We start from the raw sequence: 19,584 nt of genomic DNA, 5'->3' as shown, positions 1-19,584 counted from the left end.
AGTTTCACATAGAGGAAATGGTGTAAGCAAAAATAATTTCATATTATAAGATATTTGAAATTTTGTGGGACAGGTCAGAGTGATTTCGTGCTCCCCTATCTTAATTTTGGAAAATCACCAAATTTACAAGGATAATTATGGGTTATAATTTATATGATTAAAATCCTTAATGAGTCAAGTTTCAAATGAAAGAAACCGGAACATCACCTGATCCTGTATGAGGAGATAATTAATTTTCAGTGAAGAGGGCTCGGAACTGTCGGACAGCGAAACATGGGAGAATTTAATGAATAAACTGTACTTATTTGCTAGACCAAAGATTCTAAAAATTTTATGGTAAGAAGATATGTGAGTCTAGTTTCAGGAAAAGTTAGTAGATCTTAATTTGGAGTTTCGTAGCTCAAGATATTAACAATTTAATGACTATGCCTCGAGTAGACAGCTTGACTGGAATATGAGCAAATAGTGGAATTATGTGCAACTTCGATTGTGTTACCATGAGAATAGCTGTAAATGATAGCGGGTGAAAGCATTATTAGTCCGAATGGTTTATAATTTGCATTGCTTTAATTCTCCCTAGTATTCTATTACCATCCGTCTGTTGGAAATCAATAAGAAAATGCATATGATGCTATGATTCTGTTTCTAATGATTCTTGCTCTATTCGGTATATATATGGAAAATGCATTGTCCTTGTAGCATTTGGTTTCAGCGAGTCTGAATGGTATTTTCTTCTGGATTTCTTTTCTTTGAGAGGATCATAGAGATCTTTATTATTTCATTTAGGATGTGTTCCCGAAAATTCTATATGTCTACATATCTTGAATGCCAATGTCTCGATTTTCTTGTTATTCTTAATGTTAAAATGAATAAAATGTGATTTCTTTGCGTGGGATATCCATGGTTCGAAACTAAATATATCTATATGGCTATATCTCTAGTCTGATCATGGGAACATGGTGATATTGATATGAGGTTTTCTAGTCTTTATAAAAAAGGGTTGAAATTGGCCAAAGTATAGATTGCGATAGTTCGAGTTCAGATTGTATATTAGTTTTCATTTTTACCGATAATCTTGATTTCTATTGGATTAGAAAAAAGCTTTGTGTTTTGTTTGATCTGAAACAGTTTATAAAGAATTTTGACTTGTGTTGTGAAAGAATTATAAAAGATTGTATGTTTGAATTGTTCTATCATTACTGTGAGAGAAATACTTGAATTATTTATGATTGATAATTATGATCGACTCGATTTTTCAAACTGTATGGGTTATTTTTTTGAAAGATTAAATGAGATATCTATATCCGAGTCTATTCCCATGGCTGGAAACAGAATTTCATTTCTTTATGAGTAAAAGATGGGTATTCAGAATGAAGAATGTATGTTTTAAAAGACATTATTACAAGTCGAATTCGTACTGATTGATAAAGTTATTGCCTTCATGAAAATTTGGATGGTCTGCTACATGCTAGTAAGGTTCAAAATGGTTGGATGTATTGTTAACCGAAATATTAGATTTGAAACAGCCTGCCTCGGGCATAGTGTTCTCAATTTTTCGAGATACGATATTGAATAAATTGGGATGTGTTTCAAGGCCAGAAAATAACGTAATAGCTGAAAGTATCCGATGTTATGGAAAGATCCGAATCTGAGATAGCATAGATAATTTGAACCATTGAAGGATGATGAGTTAGTTATTGTTTGATCTTTGAGAACAGCAAAACGCGATTACTAGTATGGGAGTTGAAAATCCTCGATTTCATTGAGGATGATGGTTTTACGGTTGATCTTGTCTATTGACGGCTTGGTCTTAGATGGGTTCAAGACTGAAAATTGAAGTTTTATTGTAAGTCTGTGTAGCTAGGAAATGTGTTAGTAATTCGAGAACTAAGGGAGTACAATATTGATACTAGAATGAAATGGGAAAGAGCTACTATAGTTTTCATATCTAGATTATCTCCATCTCTGAAAAAGAGAGATGTTATGTGAATTGTTGCCCTCTATTTAGCGAAATTGCAAATCATTTCAACATGTACAAAATTCTCCCTTAACAGGTAAATGGAATTATGTGTCTTTGAAGTTGTTAGATTTCTTTAAATGCTAGTCTTCATTGATAAGATTGAGATCCAAGGTTTATATCGTAATTTCTTGGGAAAGTTAAAGGAAGCTCTGAAAATTTACAGACAACTAAGAGATCGAATTCGTAAACTATCGGGCCATATGAAATTATGGAGAATATAAGGCCGTGATGAATTGGCTAGTTTCACCCTTCGAATTCGAAAGGATTCAAGTATGTTATGTGTATGTTTATTATGACGGTATGGATCAAATTCTTCGTGTATATGAGTTCTCCGACATAAGTCAAGATTCAATTGATGTGTTGTATAACGAAGAAATGTTCATGAGCTTGGAACGAAGGATTGAAGTGTTAGGAACTAAAAGTTCAGTATTAGTAAAGGTTCTCTAACAACGTTATGAATAAATGAGCTTATGCGAAAAACAAACCTCATTTCCGGTACGATTTTCGGGGACAAAAATCCCTAAAGGGGGGAGAGTTATAACAGCCCAATTTTGGGCCTAGTTGAAACAGTGGTTTCGAGACCACAAATTCGACGTAAGAAAAATTTTTTTATTATATTTTTATGGTCTACAAATTTACGATATGATTTCGTGAAAATTTCGTTCAAAAAATTTTGACATTTGGGCACTCAATATTGTCAAAATGACTAAATCGTAAAAAGTGCAAAAGTTAAGTTTTACATGTTAGAGGTGTCCAATTGTTATGAAATTTTAAATTGGAAGTCATTATATGGTAATTAAACCATTGGTTAATGTATTGGACAAAAATGGGCATGAAATAGGTCAAATAAAATATTTTTAAGTTAAGGGCATTTTGGTAATCTAATAATTAAAACAATAAAAAAGCCAAAATAAGCCAAATTGTCCATCTTCTTCTTGTTCCAGCTGAATCTACCATGGAAGCCATGGCTAGGGTTTGGTTCAAGCTTCCAAGCTCCATAGTAAGTGCATCCTAGCCCTGTTTTTAATGTTCTTTACATTTTTTAAGTCCTCGTAACTTGATTTACCTATTTCTACCATTATTTTGAGCTAGGATTCATGTTAAAAATTTACCCGTGAGTGATATGTATGTGTTTTGATGTATAATGGTAGAAAATGAATGTTGGGTGTTAAATAAACAACTTTTACTAAGTGATTTTAGGTGAAAATGTCTAAAAGGACCATTTTGTAAAAAAATATAAAATATGTTATAAAACTGTGATTTAGTGGAAATTGTGCGCTACTATAGTTATGAAAATGATTCGGTTAGGCTTAAAGTGAAAATAAATTGAATAAAAATCATTTTATGAGACTAGGTGCAAAAGTGTAAATATGGCAAAGTTTTGGGGTAAAAATGTAATTTTCCATAATATGATTTTTGGGTCACAATGAATAATGTGACTAATTAGCAAGCTAAATGTGATATTATAGATTAAGGAAAATGAGATTCAGACTTAAATCGGGAAGGTACGAGATTATGGACTAAAACAGAATAATTAGCCGTGCTCGGATTCGAGGTAAGTTCGTGTGATAATAATAATACTAATGCAATGTCATACCTAAATTGTAAATTATATTATTGTCTCATAAATTGAATGAGTTGTCATACGGATGCATACAACGAGAATTTGGCAAGTACCTACGATAATGTTATCGTTGATTGTGATTGAATCTAAATTAGTAAGTTGATTTGAACTTGTTGAGTTAAAGGTTATTGTATGCTATGCATAAGAAGTGATCTACAATATGTCTATGATTTGTGATGACAATGTGATGAATTGTGATTTGTGTTAAAAATCGATTATCATGATTATTAACATTATGTGAAATAATAAGCTTAATTACCATCATGAGATATACGATTTGGTCCTAGGGACAAGTTTCGACGATATGTGTATTCGAAGAAGCCCCGAGAGACCGTGAGGAATGCTTAGGATTTGGATATCATGACACCATGGTTAATGAGATCCCGTGTAAGACCATGTCTGGGTCATGGTATCGGCAACCGAGATGAGAGCCAATGCAAGACCATGTTTGGGACATGGCATCGGCGTTGATATGTGTGCCAATGTAAGACCATGTCTGGGACATGGCATTAGCGTTGATATGTGTGCCAGTGTAAGACCATGTCTAGTACATGTCATCGGCTTTGATATATGTGCTAATGTAATACCATGTCTGGGACATGGCATCGGCACCGATATGAGACTCCGTATAAGACCATATTTGGGATATGGCGTCTAGATGTAGATCCATGTAAGACCATGTCTGGGACATGGCTTTGGTACTTTATTTGGTGTATGATGATTCCAAACGTCCTTTGGTATTCCAGGTGGTTCAACAGACCATTCAAGATTATGGTTAAAAAGTGGAGTAATATGTGAAAAGTGTAGAAAGGGTACAGGTATGAACACTAAGCTTATGGTTATTGAGACTATGAAATGTCGAGACCTCGGTGAGCTAAGATGTATGAATTATGATTATGAATTTTGTTTCAATATCATGCTATCTTACATTGTGTAATTGAACATGGAATCCATGAAATGGTGAGTTGATGATTAGTTAAAAATGAACTTATGATAGTTATCATCATATTGCACTAAAACAGTTTTGGACAACAACAGTAGTCCGACTTTGAAAATCCACCAAATATTGTGGAAATCGAATTAGAGACTGAATAAAATATGAAATTATATATTATTTAGTCTAGTTTCACATAGAGGAAACAGTGTAAGAAACAATAATTTCATATTATGAGATATTTGAATTTTTGTGAGATAGAGTCAGAGCAATTTCTTGCTCCCGTGTCTTAACTTTAGAAAATCACTAAATTTTTACAAGAATAATTATAGGCTATAATTTATATGCTTAACATCCTTAGTGAGTCTATTTTCAAAATAAAGAAATGGGAACATCATACGAATCCCGTATGAGGAGATAATTAATATTTAGTGAAGAGGGTTCGGAACTGTTATACAGCAAAATAGGGGAGAATTTAACGAATAAATTGTACTTAGTTGCTAGACTAAAAATTCTAAAAATTTTATGATAAGAAGATATGTGAGTCTAGTTTCAGGAAAAATTAGTGGATCATAATTTGAAGTTTCTTAGCTCAATATATTAATAATTTAATTACTATGACTCGAGTAGACAACTTGACTGGAATATGAGGAAATAGTGGAATTATGTGCAACTTTGATTGTGTTACCATGATAATATGTTGTAAGAATTTGGCAAAAGCACGTTAATAAATTGCTTATTATTATTTTCATACGGACTTACTAAGCTATAAAGCTTACCCCCTCCTTTCCATTTCTTTATCGTTGTTATGTTACCTCGGGGTTAGAGATCGTTGGAGGTAACATCACACTATTAAATTATCAAGTTAGGGTATTAATAAACCTTCAGTATTTTGAAGTGTGTGGCATGTATAGAGACGTAGTACTTTATGATATGTGTTTCATGATTTGGCCAATTGAGTTGGCTTATAATGATTCATTTGTATAGAGCCATGAGATATGACTCATATTTGATCATTGGGTTGTAAACCTAATTGATTTTGCATGACTGATCTAATGTCTTGATGATGTTCATGTTGTGATGGCTTGGTATCGATGAATGTGTGATATGGTTTGCATATTTGATGGATGAAATTTTATCAATAGATGTGACCATATTCTTAGTATAAAAGTGTAAATTTAGAGTAAGTTAATGATGTTAATAAAGAATGGAATTTGTGTGGAATGCCTTATGGAAACATGTTAATGTGAGTGTGTGATATGTGACATTAAGGATATGAATTAGACATGACTATGAATGCTAGTTGACTAAGTTGAGAATATCAGCATGAAGACAACCATGGTATAAGGTATAACTGGTAGTGAAGATGACAAGGCCAAATGAATATGATTTGGTATGTCTAGACTTGGTATAAAATGAGTATGAAAAACACAAGTATGATGACATACAAATGCTATGTTTGTGACTTAATTGGGGATGATTAATCGCTAAATAGATGCCATGTTATATATCCTAGATGTTGTATAAATGTGTGAGGGATTATGGTTGAGCAAGGCTTGGAAAATAGCTTAAGTGTTGGCCATACGGGTAGAGACACGGCCGTGTGTCTCAGCTGTGTAAGGAACACAGCCTTAGCACACGGGCATGTGACTTGGTCGTGTGACCCCATTTCTTTGGTGATGTCATAAATAGAGAGTTACACAGGCTGAGGACATGGGCGTGTCCCAAGCCACATGGGCGTGTGTAATCATACGGCCTAATCCACAGGGGCGTGTGAGTCTCTAAACATGGAAAATTTCTCTAAGTGTTGTGAAATTTTTAGAAGTTCTTGGTTTAGTCCCGAACTATCCCTGATGTGTGTTTTGGGTTTTGTAGGCCTGTATAAGGGACGATATCCATGTGTTTGAATGTTTTTGAATTGGTTGAAATTTATGGCATGGTTTTACATGTATATGTATGTTTAAGTCCGGCAATGCCTCGTATCCTGTCCCAGAGTCAGACACGGGTAAGGGGTGTTACAATAACTTACTAAAAATATACGTAATACGAGTGTTTATGTATTATGTGAATGATTATGATTGGTAAGCTCGTATAGCTTAAGTAAATGCGTTAAATTGTTCTAATAAATTTATATGATTGTAATGACATGCATATGATGATGTGCGAAATCAAGGTTTCGATTGTAATGTATATTCATCCATATTTGTTGGCCCTCATATGATATGATGTGCTTGATATGTTTAATTAAGTGAATATGATGAGTAAAGTTCCTCAGAATTCATAGAGTGCATGCATAAGTATACTTGTTTAAATGAGATAACTGGAAAGTTGGTGTAAAATGAATATGAATGTCAGTTTGTCTAAAATGAATGATATGATTTAGATGATGTTGCTATGATGATGAAAGTTGTGTTACATGTGTATGTATATGAAAGTCGAGTCAGAGGCCCTACGACCTCACCCCCTTTACCAGAGTTGTTTATTGTAATGGAATTTCATGAGATTTGCACTGAATAAACTTACAAGTGTGAAAACCAAAGAGTTCAGTGGAGAAATATCTATAAACATGATTAGAGATTGAGAGTGAGTTGATAAGTAAAGATAGAACTAGAAAGGTATCAGGTTGATCTAAAGATTATTCAGTTTATGAAATATCGTAATGAGAGAAGAAATTAACTTTGGTAAACCGACTGATTCAGACACGACGTCGAAAGAATGTAGTAACTGGAATTCCTTCTGAACTTACTTTTTCAGTGAAAGGAATAATACGAGATTAGTGATGATAGAAATAGTTAAAGTAATAATATTTGAAAGGTAAGACATTGAGTGTGGCAGTTATGGCTGGATTGATTTTGACAGTCTCTTTTGAGGTATTCTATATGTGTAATTGTTCTTGAGATTTGTTCCTATGGCCTTTACTCTTCTGATAAAACCTTTGTTTTATGGAAATGTTTTCTAATCATGATGTATAGACGAAAGTATTGGTAGTCTGACTGGTATATATAATCAGTATTGCTCCATTTCCCTCTGACATTCGATTGCGTTTCATCTATTGAAACTTTATGAAAAAGTACACATGATGATATAACTCTGCTTCTTCTAATTGATGTTCTATTCAACATGTATATATATATGGGAAGGTATATCATTCTTGTTGCATTTACTTCTAGTTGATTGGAATGATGTATTCTTCTGGACTTCTTTTCTCTGAGGAAATATCGAGATCCTTCATATTTTTCTCATGAACTTTGTTCTAAATATTTCATTTTGACAATGTGTCTTGGATTCTAAATCATCGAATTTCTTTATCTTGGATATCTCTGTCTTGGACTTCTTTATATGGATTTTTCTTGCCATATTTATTCCGTAAATTATTAATCATGGTTTGTACCTAAAGTGTATTCTTTGGCTTATGAAGACTACACCAATTACGACTATGTTCTGGCTTAATTATAGTAACATGATAATTCCAGTATTTGGATTTCTTTTCCCGAGTAAGTTAATTAAAGTTAATGCCTTCAGTCGCGATATTCTTGTTATTTTGAGTTAATGTATTTGAAATGGTCTTTTGATTAACATGATAATTTAATTTTGAATGATTACATGTTGAGTCGTTCTATCGACTGGAAGAGAAGATTTCTTGAAATATCATTTACTGATGATTAAGACTGGCTTGATTGTTCAATCGATAATCGGTTATTGTTTGGAGGATTAAATGAGATATGTGTGTCTGGGAATAAGATTTCATTTCCTTAAGGGTAAAGTACGAACATTTTGAATGAAAAGTATATAGTTCTTAGAATGCTTTGATATAATTTAAGGCTACTTTGAAAGATAGAATTTTTCGTCTTACAAAAGTTGAAAAGTCTATTACTTGTTAGAAAGGTTTGGTCAGATGAGAACATTATGAACCGAAGCCTTTGAACTGGTTTAGTATGCATTTGGCAAAGACTTCTTAATTTTCAGTGATAGTTGTTGTATGATCTTTGAGAAGAGCAGAATGTAGTGACAAACACTTGGGTAGAAAATCCATAACTTGTATAGAGATTTCGCAAGAAAACTTACAGGAGTAATGTATTAGCGATCTAGTTTAGAACTCGACATCGTTGATCCTTGTATATGAATACTTGAAATGTTGAAAGGTTTAAGGATGTATATCAAGTGTCATCAGAATTATCTTTGCCCATGTTGGCAACAAAATGGAAATAAGAAGAAGTTATTATGGATTTCATGTCTAATTTATTACTGTCTCTGAAAGGGAAAAATGTTATGTGACTTATTGTTAAATGTTTGACAAGATATGTAAATCATGCTGGTATGTATTGAATTTTCGCTCATCAAGTTTGAGGAATTTCGTGTCTTTATGAATGTTGGACATCTTGAAATTCTAGTCTCCACTAATCGAATTGAGATCTGAGTTTCATATCATGATTTCTTAGGAAAGCCAGAGGAGGCTTTGAAATGAAAGGTAACTGAGAGTTGAATTGGCAAATAAGGACTGTGTGGAATTATAAAGAGTATGAGGCCGAGATGAACTTGCTAGTTTCACTATTCGAATACGAAAAGATTCAGGTATGAATGTATATGTAACATGATGGTACGGATCGGACCATTGTGTATATGAATTTTCAGATGGAGGTTGTAATTCAACTGAGGTGGGGAATAGCAATGAACCGCTTATGACACTGATATGAGAAAGTGAAGAGATAAATATTAGAGGCACAACTGAGCAAATGTTCTTTAGCAATGAGTATGGAAAACAGAAGTTTATGTGAAAAACTAAACCTTTTTCCTGGTATGATTTTCGGGGACGAAAATTCCTAAAGGGAGGAGAATTGTAATAGCTTGATTTTGGGCCTAGTCAGAATAGTGGTTTCAGAACCACTATTCTGAGGCCAAAGAAATTGTTTTTAAAATTATTTTATGTGTCATAGCATGATTATATAAGTGCATGAAAATTTGGTTAGTTAATTGTAGCGTTTGTGAGCTTAATTGTGAAAAAGGACTAAATCGCATTAAGTACAAAAGTCCTATTTTATTAGCTAAAGGTGTAAATTGACTATGAATCATATTCTGGAGGTCTTTAAAGGGCAAATGGACCATTTTGAGAGAGGTGGCTTTCCAAATAGAAAAGTCAACAGTTAGTGGAAATTTGGTGATAAAAATGAATAAAATAAAAGAAATAGGAAAAGTTGTCATTTTCTCATCTCTCTCCTTCTTTCTCCACTGATTTCTCTTCAAGAAAACATCCATGGAAGCTCAAAATTTTTAGAACCTTAGACTCTTTCAAGTAAGTCGTCTTGGTGGTCTTTCTTGATAATTTTTGTGTTTTTGGAACCCCTAAAGCTTAATCTAGCTAATGGGGGGACTATTTTGTTAAATGGTTGATAGTCTAGGGATTTTCCATGAAAGGATTTATGTTGTTTTCTGAATTTTAATGGAAGAAAATGAGTCTTGGTTGTGTAATAAACAACTTTTGTGAAAGTATTTTCATGAAAACACCTAATATGGGCCATTTTGTAAAGATGGAAAAATGGGTGATAAGTATGAGTAATAATGAGAATTGTGGGCTGCTCCTAGTATAAACAGAATTCGGCTAGGCTTGGGTACTGAGAAAATTTGATAAAACTAAGGGCAAAATCATAATTTTTGTAAAGTCTAAGGGTAAAATGGTCATTTTGTAAAATTGTGAATTATAGAATGTTTTAATTAATGTAATGATTAAATGAGTGAATTTCATTATGTTAGATCAAGAAAATCGAGATTTGAGCTTAAATCGGAAAGTACGAGGTTATGGACTAAAATGGAGTAATTAGCCAAAATTGTATTCAAGGTAAGTTCATGAGACTAAATAAGCATGTTATCCATATTATTGTTAATATACTTGAAATCTATTTTGCTATGATTGTATTTAATTATATGTTGATGGAATATGACATTCTATTGAAACAAGTAAGTTGTATGTTAATAATGCAACCATATTGTTATTATGTGTGATTAAATTGATATTGCATAAATTCTTTTGATTGTGAATATGAGTACGCATGATGAGAAATTAATGTAATAAAGGCTCCCGGTTGAACATTAGAAATAGATTTGGATATTCATGTCATGACATTGGGTGATATGTGTGCCAGTGTAAGACATGTCTAGGACATGCATCGGCCACATTATGAGAGCCAGTGTAAGACATGCTTGGGACATGCATCGGCATTGAGACAAGAGCTAGTGTAAGACATGTCTGAGACATGCATCGGCCTCAAGATATACAAGCTAGTGTAAGACCTATCTAGGACATGGCTTCAGCTTATTGTGTGTCAGTGTAAGTCCTGTCTGGGACATGGTATTGACACCGATAGATGAGAGCCAGTGTAAGACCTGTCTAGGACACGGTATCGGCCTCAATAGATGAAAGTCAGTGTAAGACCTGTTTGGGACATGCCATCGACATTGATGTGCTAGCTAGAGTAAGACCATGTCTGGGACATGGCGTCAGCATCTTATCCCATGTTTGGGCTATTGAATATCCTGTAGCATTCCAAATGGTTCAACGGGAGATGTATGATTTATATCGAATGATAGAGCTTATGGCTATGTTGTGAGTGGTACAGGCACTTACATGAAATTGATGAGAAGTGAATGTAATTCATGTTGTATGATTGATAAGGAATGAATATGAGTAAGTATATGAGCATGTTGAGTAACACAAGTATGTATGCCAAACTCATGAGAAATGATTTCGATTTATGATACAAATTTGGTGAATATGTATATAGGTAAGTCATGCCTATGAGAATTATTTTGTGATGACCTTACGTATAAACATGTATTTTTACCAATGTGGTGAAAATGAATTAATAAGGTGTGATAAACTTAGTATCATTAATTTACACTAAAATAGTTTTGGACAGCAGCAGTAGTTATTAGCTGTCAAACAACGGAAAAGGGGTAAATGTAAGGAATAAATTGTACTTATTAGCTAGACCAAAAATTCTTAAAATTTTATGGTAAGAAGATATGGAATTATAGTTTTAGGGAAAATTAGAGAATCTTAATTTGGAGTTCTGTAGCTCTAGATATAAATAAATTGGTAACTATGACTCGAGAAAACCGCATGACCAGAATATAAGTAAAAGTGTAATTATGGTTGTATTACCTTGAAAAGCATGTTGGCATATTGCTTTTTATTTTCATATGGACTTACTAAGTGTGAAGCTTACTCCCTCCTTTCCATTTCTTTTAGCTTTTCAGGTTAACTCGGCATTGGAGATCGTCGGAAGGGGCATCACACTATCAAGCTATCACCTTTGGAGCATTAATATATATGTTTGCGTTTTCAAGTGAGTGGCATGTATAGGGGCTCAGTTTTATGATCTGAGTTATTATGGTTAGCCAAATGTATTGGCCTATTTTGAGTTACTTATATATGTCCATGAAGTGTGACTCATATTGATTATGGTTTGTGAACTTATCTATCTATGCTATGTTCTAATGCTTGTGATGTGATGATGTGATTATGCTTGTTGGCCATATATGGTTGGTGTTATGAATTATGTGCATGATGAATGCTTTATGACCAATCGAAATGGTCATGGCCATGAATTAAATGTGTAATATGGAAATAATATGATAATTATGAAAATTTAGTAAAAGTGGTCATTAAATGACAAGGCTAATGAATAGGTATTGTTCTGTCTTGACTTGATATTATATGAGTATATGAAATGTGTGAATGACAACATGTTAATATTATGAATGTGTCTTAATATGAGATGCTAAATCATTAAAATGATGTCATGATATGTGTCCTTGGTGGGTATAAAGACGTGAAGGATTAAGGGTAACATAAAGGCTTGAAAAATAGCCTAAGTATTGGTCACACGGGCTGAGACACAGCCGTGTGTCTCAACCGTGTGGGGGGCACGGCCTTAGCACATGGGCGTGTGGCTTGGCCGTGTGGTTTAATTTAGTTGCTGACATCATAGTTAGAGAGTTACACGGCCTGAGGACACGGGTGTGCCGAAGGCACACGGGTGTGTCCCTATGTCCACACGGGTGTGTGACCCTGTTCCATCGAAAAATTTTGTAAGTTTTCTTGAAACTTCTCAAAGTTCTCAGTTTACTCCCGAATCAGTTCCGATGTATTTTTTGGGCTTCGTAGACCCAAATAAGAGACGACCTGCATGTGTTTGAAAAGTTTTGAATGAAAAGAAATTTTATGGCTCAATTTTTACATGTATGTGTATGTTTAAGTCCGGTAATGCCTCGTACCTTGTCCCGGTGTCGGACACGGGTAAGGGGTGTTACATTACCAACACTACCCACACTGGTCACAGATGGAGATAAAGACATCGGGTTAGAATGTTAAGAGTCTCGCTCTCTTCCAGAATATCCCGTAGAGTTGGTAACACGATCGTAATACTTCTTTAATTTCTTAGAAGCAAATGATTGTGACTTACTAATAGTTCTTTTTCCAGAAACCCGAGCCTCTCTTTCGGCTTGTTTCTTTTCTTTGCTCATTTCTTCAGTTTTGTGTGATCGATCAGCTAACACTACAAATTCCCTTATTTCGAGAATTCCAATCAATAACTTGATATCCTCATTTAAACCCTCTTCAATGCATTTACACATCTCAGCCTCAGTTAGAACCTATTCTCTAGCATACTTACTCAGTTGAACAAATTCTCGTTCATATTTAGCCATAGTCATATTTCCTTGTTTGAGCTCTAACTAACATATTTCTTCCTAAATTCAACTTGGAAGAATTCCCATGTAACATTCTCTCAGGTATTCCACCAATAATAAGGTGTCTCTTTCATTAGGGATACTATACATTTCAAATATTTGGCAGGTGTGCAAGATAACTCATCAAAAACCCAGAGAGTATTTCTAGCCAAAACTCAGCCCTTTCTAGATCATCATCTGCAGTAGCTCTAAATTATTTTGCCCCATGCTTGTGGATTTTATCTATCAAAGGCTTACTAATTCTAACAGGTTCAGCACCCTGTGGTACCTCAAGAATCGATTGGGGAGCAAGTGGGGGAGGTCATTGTATAGCAGGGTTTGTTCTTAAGTATTAGGTAAACCATTCATTTATCATATTAAAGAAGGCTTGTTTTGCCTCCTCACTTCAACCCTCAGACTCAGGGCTTTCACTACCAACCGCAGACACAACTCTTTGAACTGAAGTTAAAGCATTACTCTCAGCTTCATTGGATTCGGCTCTAGCTTGGTTGGATGACATTACTATATGAAAAACATATTTAAAATGATCAGGAGTCATCACACTATCACAATTTATATAATGGAATGTATAGCTAAACTCGTGTTTGCTACGTCAAATCTGAGAATCAACTAAATCGTCGCTCTAATACCACTAAATGTAACACCCCTAACCCGTATTCATCATCAGAACAAATTTTCAAAGCATTACCAGAACTTTCAGAACAATTTATCGATAATTCTTATAATTTACTATTCATTTACTGAGATCATTCAAAATGTCCCTTAATTGGACCCTTGAGGCCCAAAATGAGCATTAAAGTCGAGTTGGGACTTAATCGAAACCTTTAAGAATTTTTCGCGGCTTTTCATAATTTTTCCAAGGTGCAAGGCTCGCACGCCTGTGTGGTACAAGGGACACACCTGTGTAACCTTAGGACACGCCCGTGCTAGAGGCCGTGTTCGACCCCGTGTAACTTTCTGACTTGCACATGGCCATGCCACAGGCCTGTGTGCTAAGCCGTGTGGTTAATTAATTCAATTCGAAATTTGGTGCAGGTTTCACATGGCCAAGACACATGCCCGTGTTCTAGGCCGTGTAGCACACACGACTGAGACACACGCCCGTGTCTCTGTCAATGTGCTCAATTCTGAGCATTTTGTATCTCAAAATTAAGGTGCAGGGGACACACGGCCTAACCACATGCCCATGTCACGATCTAGACACATGCCCGTGTGGACAAAATGAAGCCATTTCTAGCTTCATTTCTCACCCAAAATTTCACCCAAGACCTTCACTTGAAACACATATTCAATACCAGCCAATCCAAGCATTCAACTTAAGCAAATTTCATCATTCACAAGGCATATCACTCTAAGCATACATGATCACAACCTTACCTTAGTTTAACTTAGGCATTCACAACATTGATCACACATTCTTAACATAACACGTGCATATATTTATATCCTAATAATCTACTTAGTCGTACAAAAATGAAACATTACTAGCCATTCTAATGGCTAGGTTACAAAGTAACATTTCAAGCCACTATTGGCCAAGTTGTCATATACATGCCATTATACCAAAATGATTTTTACTAATTATACCCAAAAGGACTAGTTGATAGTGTGATGATGCTCCGGTGATCTTCCAACCTTCACGAGCTTCTAAGCACTATAAAATAGGAAAAAATAAATGGAGTAAGCATTACATGCTTAGTCAGTTCGTATAACGGAAACTAAACTTACTTATCCTGTTTATTAAATCTAAGCATGCAATGATATGTTTCCATCCATTTGGCTAAATTGCCTATTCACGTACATTCAATCAAACATGTTTGTCATAAAAATCTTCATATCAATCAAGCAATATAGATGAGCTCATCAAGCAATATTCTTTCAAGTCATTATCATTTCATCTCAAGATTTTCATGCCATGTCGAGAGTTTTATTTCTGTTGAATCATTGAATTCCGATGGATGCTTAAGTAGTACACTCAAAGTGTACGATTCAATAATTCGTCAATTTTTTATTCAAGGGTACCTATTAGGGCACTTAATCAAGAAACACTCTCTCAAGCCACATATTGTATAACAGGATTACCAGTCTAGGATAAATCCTTTATATAACGTAAGCTCAGAGGAGCTCAATTAGGATTACCAGTCCAGGCTAAATCCTTTATATAACGTAAGCTCAGAGGAGCTCAATTAGGATACCAGTCCAGGCTAAACCCTAATCATAACATATGCTCGAGAGGTATTATCAGGATTACCCATCCGGGCTAAATCGTTTCTATAACAAGTTCAATGGGATTACTCGTCCGAGTTAAGTGTCGTCCGCAACAAATGTAGGACCTTATTAGTTTCGGGAAAGTGTATATAATCATCGAAATTCAGTATTCAATCAGGACTTACCCCTTTATCATCATTTCAAGCATGTATTCAAACATTCGTCCTAACAATCAAATAAATCATATCACTATAAGTCACATTACATACGACTACAACATTCAATTAAACATATTTACAAGTTCAGTTAAGTTACACGAACTTGCCTTGACATTTGTTCGCGTAAAAGGTCCACTAATCCGAAACCTATTCTTTTCCTCGATCTAACCTCGAATCAGTGTTGTCCGGATCTATATAAATGACTTTAACCATCAATTTCACACATTTCATATTCAAATGGACTCAATTTACGTCTCAGGAAAAATTATCATTTTGCTCTTAACCTTTTCATAAATTTCAATTTTGTCCTTAGGCCCGAAAAATGAAACTTGTGCAAACGACTCCCTATTCCAAGCCTAACCAAAGCCCCATTACAAATTTTATAGCACATGTATTCATAAAATTTCATAATCTTTTATCAAATGTTGTAACTTTTCATTTTAGTCCCTAAATCATGTTTTCATCAAAAATTACTTTCTAAAGGTTGTTTATCTATCAGTAATCTTTCATTTTCTACCATAAATTTCTAATTTCCAGCATATGCATCCATGACCCTTTTTTCATACCTTGATAATTTTTCAAATTAATCCCTCAAATAGAGAGATTAAGCTATCCCGGTTTCGAAAATATCAATATAACTAAAAACGGGACAAGGAAACTTACCCAATTAGGCCTTGAAAGTTTCTTTTCTTTCACCTAAGGTTTCCATGTGTTTTTGGGTTGAAGATGATGAAAATAAGATGATATATTTTCTTTTCATCTTTTAATTAATTAAGTATTTTGCTATTTCTAATTTAGTCCTTACCCTTTTTCTATATTTCGATGAATGAGTCACCAAGAAAAATCTACATACTTTTCTTAATGGTCTAATTACCATATAAGGACCTCTAGTTTTAAATTTCATAGCTATTTGATCCTTATAGCTACTAGAATTCAACTTTTGCATTTTTTGCAGTTTAGTCCTCATAATTAAACACTTAATCGATAAAATTTTCATATCAACGTTTTCACACAACATGCCTATTATAATACGGACCATATAATGAAATAAAAATAAACCTTATTTTTGGGTTGGATTTGTTGTCCCAAAACCACTGTTCCAGTTTCACTAAAAATGGGTTGTTATAGCAAATCCAAGGAGTCTTCAAGGGATATTTTGAAAGTCAAATAATCAGCCAAAAAAGTTGATTGGGTCAACATGTGGGAGGGTTTTGGGCTGCCCAATGCTCGGTCAGATCAGTTTTCTCTGTTTAACTCAACTGGGCCTCTTTTCATAATTAATTAATAATTATAATTAACCCAAAATAAATTGGATTAAAATTAAAATTAATTATGTTATGAATTAATATTCATAACTTGGACCGTCTTCAGTTGAAAAATTAATTTGCCTCGATGCTTCAAAAATTGCTTCTCGGTTTTACGCTTCTAATAAAGTCTGCCGAGCCAATTTTCACCATTTGTGCAAATCTATCAAAAATGATCAAAATTAATCAAAATTTATTATAAAATTAATTAAAATTCAACATGTTAATTATTTAAGTACAATTTAATTATTTTATAGATATTATATTTTTTTCGACAAAAAAATTATTGAAACTGCATGAATTTGAGTCAAAACGGGCATGAAAAAGTATGTATATTTTTGTGTTTCCACACCCCCAAACTTAATTCATTGATCGTCTCGAGTAATGGACAAATTGAAAAGAATTTCTCAAAAACACCTTTGAAAAATTCCTTCAAAAAAACATTCTTTCCAAAATTATGAATTTAGCATACTTATGCTCAAGAACTAGAATTTTGATAATTATGATACTTAAGTATACATATCATTCAAATTAATCTCAATAACTATTATGATAGCAAAAATAGACTAAATGCTTTCTCAATAAAAACATGTAAATCCCTACCAATTTGATTTTATTCCCTTATTTAAGATTAAGCTACATTGATTTTATTCCCTTATTTAAGATTAAGCTACAATCATCAAGTTTAATTTATGCCTTCATATGTTGAACATAGCAATTTCTCTCCACTAATGTAGGTAGCACAGAAACTTGAATCAATAGGTCTTTTAAATACGTTGTAACGTGGCTAGGCTAGGGGTTGGTAAAAGATAGACAAATTTAGGCTAAAAACTCTAAACTCAGCTTGAATCGGACCTTCGAAATAATTAGCTTCAATTCACCAACTTATTTTGCTTTCACATGCTCTTTTGTACATCTATTTCTTTCGAGTACATATGCTCTCTCTTTTTTCTCTTTTTTTTCTTTTTTCTATTTATTTTTAACGAGCATTTTGTTGTATGTACTACAATTCTTTTAGCATTTGATACTTCTTTCAACTCCTCCAAACTTGTTTCAAAGAATATTCTGAATAGTACTGAGTCTAGTATTTGGGACAATTTAAAGATAATTAAGAGAAAAGTGATGGCTAAATATTGCAAAGGTTCAAATAAAATTAGGCCATATAGTCTCAAAGTTGGGTTTCAAGGGATAAAAATTCATGAAGCTTGGCTTGAAAGGCTCAAATGGCCCAAAAAAAAGTTGCCTAAATCATTTTCAATATTTCATGCTTCCTAGGATTTTGCCTCAAGGAATTACTAAGTCAATTCTAGAGACTTAAACTATCATGCATGCCTAGCTTTCCTAAGGAACTAAAATTTTATGGTATGATTTACACACTTTATTAGGAGTACATTTGTGTCATGCTTCAACTAACAACAATTACTGGAATAATAGAACTTTATTCATATTGAAGTTTAGTGTAGTTAACAAAATTTTGAATTTTTGAACAAAATTAAACCTAATCATAATTAAAATAAAAATTTATTCTAAGAGGAAATAATTTCAATTTTTCAGTCCCCCCTACTTAAGATGAACAATGTCCCCATTGTTAAAAATAATAGAGAAAATGAAAATATAGAAGTGAATAGATACTGTACAGTAGGTCGGATCCCAAAAAAATGTGGTGAGTCAAGTTTAACTGCTTAGATACCAAGCTCTTCCTAGACAGATCCAATCTTAGACATGTACATATCTATTGCCACACTTTCTATTTTATAAATTGTTCAATTTTATTAATGATTTCAACCTCTTTATTTATTATGCGAGAAATAGAAATATCCTAAGAGATAAAATAAAATAAAGTAGAGACAAGATGCCCCCATTTTATTTATTTGCAGAACCCTCAGAATTCGATCACCTCGTTCCTTCCCCGACATTGGAGTCCATGGTTTGAGTATAAAGTCAGGAAATTCAAGCACAAAAACAAATGGGTTATGAAATATATATTTTTTAAATATATCATTGGTTGAGTCATCTCAAATTTTTGAGTATCTCTAGTAAGCTTGTTGCTGCAACTGCATGGGTTGCAGCATAGCCATTATATCAAAATGTTCACTTTGTAAACGGTGCTAGATGAAGGGACTCTCAACGTCGGGCTTAGAAAATATTTTAAGGGTGGTTTCAGTTTCAGGTAGGTGGTTGAGTAGCCGATGGTAAGGTTTAAAGTTGAAGAGGGATGTAGTTGTAAGGATAGTTTAGGTGCGGTAATTGGTGACTTCGAATGAAGGTGTTCAAGGTGGTGATTCAAGGAGTTAAGGGCTATGACATTAAGGGTTTAAGTGAGATGCACTATTGGGCTACTTAGGAGTGGCAGTGAAGCAAGGTAAGGGCTATAGGTTTGTGCGAAAAAAGGGTTGAATATTTCCCTTCTTAGTAGTGTATTAAGCCCAATGGCAATTCCTTTTTGGATCCTAAGCTCCTGTACTAAAAATAAACTAAAAAACCTTTAAAAAATTAGTGCTTGGGTTAATAGTTAACCTTTTATTTAAAAA

Source organism: Gossypium hirsutum, chromosome A03 (assembly GCF_007990345.1).
Source record: "Gossypium hirsutum isolate 1008001.06 chromosome A03, Gossypium_hirsutum_v2.1, whole genome shotgun sequence".
In the NCBI taxonomy this organism is placed as follows: domain Eukaryota; kingdom Viridiplantae; phylum Streptophyta; class Magnoliopsida; order Malvales; family Malvaceae; genus Gossypium; species Gossypium hirsutum.
This window is presented reverse-complemented; position numbering follows the sequence as displayed.